At 41.5% G+C, this 12,116-nt stretch overlaps 1 protein-coding gene across 5 annotated transcripts in view; it reads left to right on the forward strand.

Moving 5' to 3' along the window:
* LOC122538828 (dystroglycan-like) overlaps nucleotides 1–12,116 on the forward strand; it is a 192,661-nt gene that overhangs the window by 67,560 nt on the left and 112,985 nt on the right. For 4 of the 5 annotated variants that reach the window (XM_043673261.1, XM_043673262.1, XM_043673265.1 and 1 more), the window contains exon 1: nucleotides 3,846–4,336. The exons of the other annotated variant lie outside the window; for it this stretch is intronic. The gene's annotated coding sequence lies outside the window, so the exon portion shown is untranslated. Of the gene's footprint in view, nucleotides 1–3,845; nucleotides 4,337–12,116 lie in introns of those variants that run through there. 5 annotated transcript variants of the gene reach the window in all.

A 12,116-nucleotide genomic window follows, 5' to 3' on the forward strand; every position in this document is an offset into this window, starting at 1 on the left:
ACAAAAATTGAGTCAAATTAATTAGAACTATCAAAGACTAGACTACAAATCTCGAAATTAGAACTATCAAAGACTAGACTACTAAACTAGAACTATCAAAGACTAGACTACAAAAATTGAGTCAAATTTTGAATGCAAGGAATGGGAAAAGTCGTATTTATAATACTACATTTAATGAACACGGTTGCACTTTTATTCATATACTTTGCAAACGTCATTCGAATTACTAAAAAAAAAAAAAAAACGTAACATCGTGAGCCCGCAAAATTACTCTAAGAAAATCATAAATTGGTCATTTTGGCCACTTTGGTTGTTCTAGATTTGTTAAATAAAAGATTCACCTCGCGAATCGAACGACTGGCTCCCTGGCCGCTCGTTGCCACCACGCTTCGTAATCTCTCCTCGTCGTGATTACCGCGACGAAATTGGAGCCAGCTCACGCTCCCGTGTGTCGACGCGATCGAGTCGTCACGTTTCCTTGGCCAACGCTTGAAACGATCGAAACTACCTGGGCAACTTGGTAAGGAAGTTCCGGCCTCCTGTTATCGGACTCCTGCGTTCGACAGCGATACGTCCAGAATCGCTTCGACCGCAGAACGTTTCCTCGCGGAATTAACGAATAATAGAGAATAAAAATCGGGAACTAATCGGGGATTTCGAGATAGTCTCGCGATTGGATAAACGTTAATTCTTTGGCGCCTAAAAGTATCACAACTTTTAACAACTACTATAACGTCGAGAGTTTTTTTGTTCCAAAGTTGCAATATTTTTTCAGTTCCAACACTTACTGTTGCCAAACCGAATGGGGAGAGTTTCCCGCTTTAATGTAAATCACTGTATTACCGACCGGGGAGATCTCTCACATTTTCTTTCTTTTTATTTTTATTTTTATTTTTAATTAGTTTTGAACTGGAGTTATTTGGAATTGGATACTTTTTTCTGTTTGTATGAAATAAAATTTTTAATAAAATCTGTGGTATAATTAGAGATTAGGTTGACAAAGTGTTGTACATTTAAATATAGCCCTGGCAGAACAAATAATGCAAATTTATTGCTTAGTAATTTCTATCTTTATTTTAAATGAAGCTTAAAGCCACTGTTAAATTTTTAGTACGTGCACTAATAATACAACATGAATATGTATATAAAGGTATTATAAACGACATAAATAATGTCGTTTTTTGATTCTGTACTAAAATTTTATTTTATTTAAGAGTTAACACAGTTTTAATATGTGACATAATCTCCATCGTTATTTGCCCATCTCTCTGACAAGCTTTCTATTCCCTTTTTGTAAAAGGAGAAGGTGATTTTAAAGTAAAAAAAATTTTAACTTAAAAAAAAAAACATTACTTATGGATATATACACCTAGTAAACAATATTGACGTTTAACGTAGCGCAATCCAGCAATAATTTTGATTATTTCAATATACTTTCTGAGAAATGCAATACGCTGAAAATACGAAAAATTTCTCATTCGCAGTGGCAGGTCGCGATTGAACTTCTACGTGCCATCGTACGTTAACGAATCGATACTCCGACGTAACTTCCGGTGCTACCGGCCGAGATATCCGAGAAGATCAACACCTGAATCTTACACCTTCACGATCTTCACGGGTTTATTAAAAACGACACGGTTTTCCGCGGGACGACGAGACGTCGTCGAGCTAATGGCCTCCTCCGTAGGGTGGGACGGAGGATCCGGATCGATGTCCGTTATATCGAGGCTGTAATCGATAATCGACTTAATTCTAACGAAGCAATTAGCCGGTCGAGTGTGCAATGAAATTTAATAACAGGATTAGCCGCGAGAGATGGATCTCGCAACGCGACGACACGGTGCTTCGTTTAACTGCGATTACACGGTCGGCTACGATATTCCGTCCGATTCTTTTTCTCTCTAACGGCGGTAGAGGAATTAACGCGCGACGAACTGTTCGAACTTCCACGAACAGCAGGCACCAAAGGTCATTCATTACGTTTCTTCCCGCCGGTTGTTTCTTCTTCTTTTTTTTTTTTTTTTTTTTTTTTTTTTTCCGTTGGATATTCCAGACGCAACCTAATGAATCATCTATCCTGCTACGTTCACGCTTGTCTTCGTTTCCGTGGCATTTTCTCCATCGCACGCAGATGAGCCCACGTGCCCCTCTCGAACGCCTACCACGCGTTCTTCCACCCGATTCATCCGCCAGATTTTTTTCCTCCTCGATGCCGGATATCCGTTTTTTTCAAAACGTCCTCGCGTGAAATTCCTCCCGGTATTTATGCACGTGTGCACCTACACGTCGCTCTCGTCCCACGGTCGCGGATAAAATGTCGTAAACGTGGAACTGAATGGAGCAAATAACATTTACGAACAGCTATTACTTCGACAAGGTAGCTGATCGGTCACAGCGACGAATAGTCAAAGAGCCTAGTCCGCTAGATCGTAATTTTTTAAGCAGCAGATCCTTATGCAAATTTATATTTTTACGAATGAAATGTAGAAAATGGAAAACCTAGATAGAAAACTGATTTTTCTTCTAATTATTACACGATGGAATATCGAGTAGTTTATATATTTCGAATATTTGAATATTTTATATATTTTTATACGTATTTGCGTCAGTGTTCGCAAGGATTGCTTTTGATCTATTGCACAAAAACTTCTACCGTATGAAAAAAAAATGCACTCTATAGTTGCATTCTTGCCGATCTGTCACCTCCTACGTGAAAAGCAGCATCGACAGTGGGAACCTTTATCGGGACTTTCGACCTTTCTTCGAGGACAGCGTCGTTCGTCGTCCGGCAGACGAACAGTTCGTTCGTCGTCCGGGATGAGACAAGGAGAGGGTGGGCACGGCGGACGCGTTCGATCGTTGGACGGCACAGCGGGGACGCAATTCTAACTGTTGCATTCGGTTAACACCGGCGGAGCTGGCCGGCTGGCGCGATACGGCGCCGCGCAAGTTATTAAAGACAATCGATCTAATTTTAATCTCATCTTTCGCCCACGCTGCCGCGTTCGCGTTCTCTTGGGGAAAAAGCGGAGGCGTCTGGTCGCGCGACCTCGCAGGGGACACTGCTCCTGCCTCGCCTCCATTGGCTGATGGCCGACGGCGCCAGCGGAAAGTATCCTCGTCTACCTTCCACGCGTTCCGCGCGATCGTCTCGCTGTCTCTCCCCGCTCCCCGAGCTGCCGGACGAGCCTGGCGGGGAGTGACGAGTCGTGGTGGGGGAAGCTAGTCGGACGGAGAGCATCGCCATGTACCCTTGGCGTGCTGGGTGCGACGCGACGGAGCGTCTCGGTTGGAGAAGGATGGACTGTTTCGCGAGGAAAGGAGAAAATTCTGGGGAACGACGGAGAGGGGAACAAAATACATCGAAGAGAGAGAGAGAGAGAGAGAGAGAGAAGCTTAGAAGCCAGCGATGGGTTCGAGAAACGTCGAATTTTAGCTCGAACGCGTGCGAAACGAGAATTTAGGATCCGAGCTGAAAGTTTCAAGGCGCGTTGTAACGTAAGTTACGTTAGTTAACGAACGCGAATCTCGTAAGTGCCTCGAACTGTTTCTTAATCCAAACCGAATGGAACCGAATGGAATTCCCATAAAACTGCGCGGTACGGTGTGCATGTACAACATTGAAATGCCCATCGCTAACGTAACTTGGGGCAGTGGAGGGGAGAAGGGTACAGGTGGCGCGACAGAGTCGAACGATCTATAACGAAGCGTCGCGTCGGACAAAGACGGAGGCAGACGCGGCTGGAGGGGAATATCGGCGTGTCAGGAAGGGGTAGGGGAACAGAGACGCGTGGAAGGGGAAAAGAGGAGCGAGCGCGCAGCAGGAAAGCCGCCGGGCGCCATACTGCTTTCGTTGGTTCGGCACAGTACGCGCCCAGCGCCAACGCGGATCGTCGCGGTGCTCGTCGTCCTCGTTTGTCGTCGACTGGTGGTGTAGTTCTCTGTTACCTTTTTTTTTTTTTTCTGTATTCCGCTCGGGTTTTCTCTCCCCTGTACGAATATCTCTGCGTGTCGGCGACACAGGCCGGTCGAACGGAACGGACGAGAGCTACGGAGCAAGAAGAAAAAGAGGAGAACGTGGTTTCAGTTCGGCCGCCGTCGCCGCCGCTGTTGTCGCTGTTCTTTTCTCGACCGGCTCTCGCGAGGAGCGTGCGTCTTTCTCTCGTCGGTGAACGAACAGACACAGTGGTGGAAGAAGAAGAAACACACCGGGGATTTTACACGCTCGTGGACACTGGACTGTGCGGCTCTCTTTCTTCCTCTTTCTCTCTCTCTCTCTGTGTTCCTCTCTGTCTCTGGTTTTCAAAGTACTGGCCGGCTCTACGCGTACCGCTAGGTGAGTGAATATCGTGAAATGACTAGACATACACGCACACACACACACACACATACACACACATATACGCAGAGAGAGGATTGAAACCACGCGCGAGATAGGTTAGGCGACACACGACTCTTCTTGGTGCTTCTATTTCTCCGTGATGTGGAGATCTCTGTGCTGTGTCGCCACGCAAAGAGAGACTCCTACGTACGTATAACCATAACCAGGCTGCGCGATTGCAAGCTGGTCGTGGTCGCAGCCGATACCGGTTACGGTTACACACGCTTTTACTTTCGATCGAGGCCGACTCGGCCTCGAGACCCGTCTGCGCTTTCGGAACAGCTGCTCACCGCCCCGGACCACGGTTTCCACCAGCCGGACGAAGGTTAACCTTCTGTTTTACCATCGTGTCGCATCTCCACGCCCGGTTCCTTCCCTTCTGTACCAGCAATCGTGTCCTCTCGATCGGCTGCGTCGCTCTTTGCACTGGAAAACGTTAGTCACTAGCCGATTACACGCGCGCGTTCGCGCCTGACTTTAAACATCGAGTCTGATAGCGGAAATTGACGGCTGGAGATTACGAACGAAAATTAGATATTTAAATTTTTTTTATTAAACTAAACAAGAGAATATCGCGAATCGTCGTCGACTATTTTTTTTTAAATTTTGTCACCGCGTGTCTACAGTGAAACAAGACGTGTATTGGCCCGAATTCTTTTAACTGATTGATTTATACCCATCGACGGGCCAATAGACGATCAGTCGAAAGACCGCAGTTTATCATTTCGAATGGGACGTGCCGGCTACTATATTTCACCCGTTCGACAAACATACGTCTTCCTACGTTTGTGTGTGTGTGTGCGTGTGTGTTCTTTAATTCTTTCCGCGCGTCTTTTCTTTCGTTTCTTTTTTTTTTTTTTCCTTTTTTTGCACACGTTTCTCGTATTTGTACACGAGCTTGGCAAGCAGCTCGGAAGCGGAACCGCATTGTGCTGGAAGTGATATCGAATCGTTCATTCAAGCGAAATCACCGATATTTCAAAGGCTATCTATCGGTGGTATATGTATATGTACATACAGCCATTCACTGAAAACCGGTATTTAACTATAGTCGGAGTTCCTTCAACTCGTGCTTCGCAGTTAAGGTGTACTAATTAGTTCGATAACTAGAGCGATTCCATTCAACTAGCGAGAAATTTTACTGCGATATTAATAAACTAACTGACGAATGTATTATTTCGATCTTACGCTTGCACACGAATTTCTTAAATTCTGCCTGGATGATCGGTGATCTTTTCTCAAAAACAATCGACTCAAGATGATACAAGATGATGAAAAAAAAAAATCTTCAATAAAAGTGCTCTCATTATATTTTAAATACGAGACACGTGTCGCGCATTCACTTTTTAAAACAAAACGAATTGCGCCGCACTTTGAAATTTCACCGTGAGAACGTTTAAAAAATTTCTACTCTAAATGATATTCTCCCATCGGGGGGAATAGTTTCATTTTTAACGATAGAACGGGCCAGAGATCACAGAGAGACCGAGGCAGTTTTTATCGTCAAACTAATATTTGCCTTTTGACGGCATATAAATAGACGAAGCGTTTCGAAGATGTTCCTCAATGAGATTTCCCTGTGAATAAACGGAGGTCTGTTTTATGGCAACTCGTTACTCCGTCCCCCAACGTTGTCTCCTCGTCCTCTGCTCCACGATCGTAACGGAACTTCCTGTTTACTTGGCACGAGTTTTTCCCTTCGCCGTGGATGTTGCATCGATCTGCTCGTTGCCACCGAAAGTGAAATCCGCCGGTGGCCCGGGCTTGCAAATCTCTTTTCGTCCACTCCCCTCCCCCTTGCTTTTCCACCCAGTTTTGCATTCCATCGCTAACGTGCTCGCATTGAACCTAACTCTCATGGACAGTAATTACCCGGTTATTAAAATAAACAAGAGACTTGTGTTTTGCTCGAGAGAAATCGAGATCGAAATGTCTTCTGCGAAGCGCGGACAGAGTTTTAAATTTTCGAAATTACACGGATGGATTTTTTGTCAGCCCCCTCCCTCCGTGAGATTGAAATTTTCGAGACACGGAATATATTTTTTCAAGCTAAAGTTTTTAAACTCTCGAAACTAGAATTTTTCGGGGCTCTTGAACTTTTCGAAGGCGCTTCGAGTGTTGATTTCATTTCGTAAGAGGAACTGGAATTGACACTTGTGTATAAATTTCTATTTTATTATTTTCTGTTATTAATAATAGCTTTGATACTTTTATATAAATTTATATAAATTTCTATTTTATTATTTTCTGTTATTAATCGAGATTATTAACAGTCGAACTCTTTTTGGATCTAATTTAATTCTTCTTTCTTTGTCGACTATAGTGTCAGATGTAGTGAAAAACTTTTTAGAGTATATTGGTTGATAGTGGTGCAATAGGATACTTTTTCAATAATTTTTCTAAAATTATATCCTTCGAAACAAAAACCGGTCATTCAATGTTCGAGATACATATGAATTAATCCTTTTGATACTTGACAATTTTTTTTATATGTCGTCTAGAACTACAAAAGCATTATGGTCAGAAACAGAATGTCGATAAAAAGGAAACACACTACTTTTCAGTAAAAACATTTTGTGAAAAATAACGAAATATCCAAATATGTAGAAAATGTTTACCGGTTTAAAACTTTGCTTTCTTTCTCTCTCATTCATTCAGATTTAAAAAAAAAAAAAATGAAAGAATCGATTTTTTTCTTATTCACTGTATCAAATTGACAATTATCTATATTCCTTTCGTAAAAAGATCTGACTGATTATAGTAGAAACAGCTGGATACATGTATAGGACGACCACTGAAAAACTGAAGAGTTTTTATTTGTAAGCAGGAAAATGGAGCTCTTATTTGTGAGCAGGAAAATGGTGGTCATTCGAGGGATGTTTTTCACACGTAATACTGAAAAAATTCCATTAATTATATTTCGAAATAAAATAATAAAAAATTAAAACAACACGTATTTGTGAATGCTATTTTTGTTTCATATCATTCAGTCTTTCGCCCCGGTAAACGTTCAGCGTTAAAATAATAATTCGTAGAATCCTCTCGGACACTGTGTACTTCTCTGTCCCCCGCGTTTTCGTACGTTTGCCCTGGAAGAATATAAAATAATAAAAAATTAAAAAAAAACATGCGTCAAGTTATTTTTGTTTTCATATCATTCAGTCTTTCAGTGAACACTCTGTATAAAGTTCCCTGTATTAAATGCACGTTCAACGTTAAAAGAGTAAGGATGATAATAATTCGTAGAATCCTCTCAGACACCGTACATTTCTCTGTTTTCCCTTCGTTTCGTACGTTCACGAATTATTAACGTTTATCGCTGGACGCAATTGTGTCGCAGTTTCGTTCATTCATTTTGGAAAAAGTGACCGTTAGCAGCTTAGAGTTAGAACGCGTCGGGCAATCTGTGAAAGAGCACACACGGCTGCTGGGTCCCTTCCCCCCCCCCCCCTTTTCCCCCTTATTTTTCGGCTATGCACGGCCACGGGCAGCAGATGTTCCTTGCGGACGGAAGACACCATCGAGTCTCGTCCGCCATGAGTCCCCTCGTAACAACGTGGTTGTTCCACCACGTCTCCTCCTCCGCGAGACATAAATCCCGAGTTCTGGTTTCTCGGTGCATTATGCATGCCGCGCGATGTACGAAATATTACCATAAGTGGCGTGTTCTCTCCCCGTGTGCACCAAGACGGATCGCTTTTCGCGTTAGCTCGGAACCCGGCTCTTTGCCGGCCATGGGAAACGGGGACTTGGCCTCTCGATTTCTAGACACGCGACGCTTTTCTGGTATCAACATCTCTCGGAACGTCGACACCGCACGACTTACCGTTTTTCTTTCTTCTTCTTCTTCTTTTTTTTTTTTTTTTTCTCATTTTGCTACCAGAATACACGATCAGGCGTTTACTCTGCGAGGGGCTGGGTTTACTCGAGCTGTGTTTCCTGAATTTTAGTTTAGTTTCGCTCGTCACTGGGTCACCGCGTGACTCTCGCTGTACTTACAGCAATTCTGGTTTTCCAGTTTTCAACACTGCGACAGGGCATTTGAAATGGTTTATAGACGTTGCCTGTGAGAAGAAATGTATATGTATTATTTGCTGGCGCTATCGTTACAGAAGTTTTATAAGTAACTTTGCTGTAGAAGCTTTATGAACGATTCTGTTATTTGAACACTAATAATCGAGCTCGTACAATCGATTTCATTTTATGATTTTGACAAGTGCTTAAAAGATACGGACGAAATATTCTGAAATGTTTAAAATTTATATAAGTATTATATTATATATATTTTTATTTTATATATATTGTATTTTATTATATATTTTTTTATTTTATATATATTATATTATATTATATATTTTTTTATTTTATATTAAGTATTATGTTTGATGTTTTACAAAATATCAAATACAATATATAAAATATAAAACACAAATATACAAATTTTCGTACAAATTCAATGTACGAATATTACATCTTACAAACATAAATCACATTGTATATTGTATTTTATATTTGTAAAATATAAAATACAAATATATATAAACAAATTTTCATACAAATTTAACGAAAATATAAATTATACAAGTACATAAATTATGCAAAACATATATTACACAAATATACAAAACATAAATTATAATATATATATATATATTATAATATATATTACATTTATTTATTTTACATTTTACAAATATATCTCCTACAAAGTGACAAATTGCAATTACTTTCCTCGCATTGCAAAGAAAAATTGCCATTTCTTCGTGACGACGTTGTTATTGCTCGTCGTTCACAGCTAAATTCAGTCGATTGCAAATACAAATCCGTAACATCCAGAGACTTTTGCTCCTCTTTCGTTACAAGGACAACAAAGAGTCCCTTGAACACGTTCACGTCCGTTCGTGGACAGTCCGATCCTCTCGGATCTTGGTCTGCGTCGAATTGAAATTTCGCTGGTTGAAAGAAAGAAAGAAAGAAAGAAAGAAAGAAAGAAAGAAAGAAAGAAAGAAGACAAATTTTCATCCAACGTGGTGTCCCCGTCGCAATTTCCACCCTTTGCCTGGACGCTTGTTCCTCTCCCTATTTCTTCTCCCTTCTCTCTCTCGCGGCTGAACTGGCAATTTCATATATTCGCAACGTCGCCGGCGCGCGAGGCAATTCATTCGCGGCGTCTCGCGAGGGTCTCTCTGGTAGGCGTGCGATCGTTAACCGCGTGTAGGTTTGCCGGCGAAAACGCGCGAGTGACTCCTGGAAGGAGGAAAAGGGGCGAGAAAGAAGAAGGCGGTTGAATTTCGTAGAAGCTGGCTCGCGTGGCGAGGCGAGTAAGGGAACGAAGAAAGAAGAACTAAGAAAAGGGGGTGGATGGCGGTGTGTGCGGATGCTGCGAAAGGGATCGCTGCCAAGCAGCTGATGTAATTTTCTTTTTCTTCTACTACCGTCTTCCTCTTCGTCTTTCATCCCTTTTCTCGTTTTCTCTCTCTCTCTTTCTCTCTCTCTCTCTCTTTCTCCGCTTTCATCATCGCCTTTCCAGTTAGCCGGATCGAGCGAACTCGAACTCTTTGTTTGACCGAGGAGAAAAATCCTCGGTCGCTTGTCAAACTTCCTTTAAATCGGATACCTCGTGTCTGAGTGTCGACCTGTGGTGTCGATCCGCACGGTGATGGGGAATGAAAGAGAGAGAGAGAGAGAGAGAGAGAGAGAGAGAGAGAGAGAGAAAGAGAGGCGAAAGGGGCGGTTGCCATGGCGAATTTCGCGTGTCAATGAGATCCCTCGAACGAGGGTTAATGAGAAAATGCTGAAACCTTGGGAAATCGTCTTTAGAATTACTTCGTCTTTTATCTCTCTTCGTCTTGTCTCGTTTTTTCAAAGAGACTCTGCTCACTGCAGCAAAATTCCAGTCAGCATTACTAAACTTCGTCCCAGAATTAATTGTCATTCGTGTTAGAGAAGAAGAACGATTCGTTCACTGTGTAATTTCAATTTTTACCTACTAAAACTTATAATGTTATAGAATAGTCCCCAGTTAAGGTTCGTAACGTTCGATATATATAAAGGATGTTTCGACCCACTTCCAGTCAGCATCACTAAACTTCGTCCCAGAATTAATTGTCATTCGTGTTAGAGAAGAAGAACGATTCGTTCACTGTGTAATTTCAATTTTTACCTAATAAAACTTATAATGTTATAGAATAGTCCCCAGTTAAGGTTCGTAACGTTCGATATATATACAGGATGTTTCGACCCACTTCGGGAGCTGATTGTATTGATTGCCTAAAAATAATGAAAAAAAGTCAGATAAATAAATGTTCGATCTGTCTTCGTTTACGAGATATAATGAATTTTCTGTTTTAATTACTTTTACAAAAGATGTTCGAAATGACCACCTTGCATTTGAAGACAAGCCTGCACGCGTCTTGTCATTCATCTGGTTACTCTCTCTATCATTCCTGGTGTTTCTCGAATTTGTCGGAAGCCTTGCTCTATTCTATTTCGTAGTATTTCAGCATGTTCAATCGATGTTGCGTGTACAATAGATTTTAAATGTCCCCACAAATGAAAATCTAATGGATTCAAATCCGGAGAACGANGCAGGCCATGAAATAGGACCTCCACGACCAATCTATTTATTTGCAAAGTGTTGATTTAAAAATTGCCTAGCCACTCGGCTAAAATGCGGCGAAGCTCCATCGTGCATAAACCGCATACGAAGTCTAATATCGACTGGAACTTCCTCCAATATTTCGTGTAAACGCGTGGTCAAAAAATCAACGTACTTTGTGCCTGTTAGTTTCCCATCAAGAAAAAAAGGTCCAATTAAAAATTTATCAATTATTCCCATACGTTTAAACTAAACTGGTGTTGATGTCTTGAATGCACAATAACATGTGGATTTTCTTCATCCCAATTACGATTATTATGAAAATTGTATGTACCATCCCTGGTAAAACTAGCTTACTAGAGTTTTCTCTGTTTATAAAATTCATCATATGTTGTAAACGAAGACAGATAGGACATATATTTATATGACTTTTTTTTCATTACTTTTAGGAGTACGATCAGCTCGCGAAGTGGGTTCCACAAGTTACTAAACACCCTGTATATATTTGTAGCTTCAAGCTTCCCAGAAGTGAGAAAGTCGTAATTATTTCGATCTTCGAGCGATTTCGATTCCGATTCCGATTCCGATAATCTTACGTTTGTTTCATTAATCACGAAACTTTCGACGCCAAGGGAATGCAATTTGTCTTCGTTCGCAATCTGAGAAACAAAAAGAGAAGAAAAAGAAAAAAAAATTCCACTCGCGCATGAATTACAGCCAACGGGTGCAAAGAGGTTTATATAATCTTCCTTCTTTTTTTCGAGGGAGAGAAAGAGAGAGATAGTCGAAGCAATTACACTTTCTCGTAGAACGTTCAATGTCGAGTGACTCGGTTCACGGTAGAACGGATGCTCAGGCAGTTCGCTGATGCAATTAGGTTACATCCAAATTACACCTCTAGCTGTGAAGAGCGAACACACTTTTTAACGAGCTATTCCTAGAGGGGGGGCAGAAGTTCCGACATTCTGTCGGACACTTCTTTCGGTGATGGTAATTTATGACTCGTGCGCTCGTCCGCGATAGTGTTAATTTAATTGTGCAAGAGGCTGCAGATGTCCTGATACTCGCGAGAAAGAGTGTAAATCGCGTTTATCGATTAGGAATCGTCCTGAATCTGACGTAAAAAGTCAGTTGCTT

This window comes from Frieseomelitta varia, unplaced genomic scaffold, assembly GCF_011392965.1.
Source record: "Frieseomelitta varia isolate USP_RPSP 00005682 unplaced genomic scaffold, Fvar_1.2 scaffold_180, whole genome shotgun sequence".
In the NCBI taxonomy this organism is placed as follows: Eukaryota; Metazoa; Arthropoda; class Insecta; order Hymenoptera; family Apidae; genus Frieseomelitta; species Frieseomelitta varia.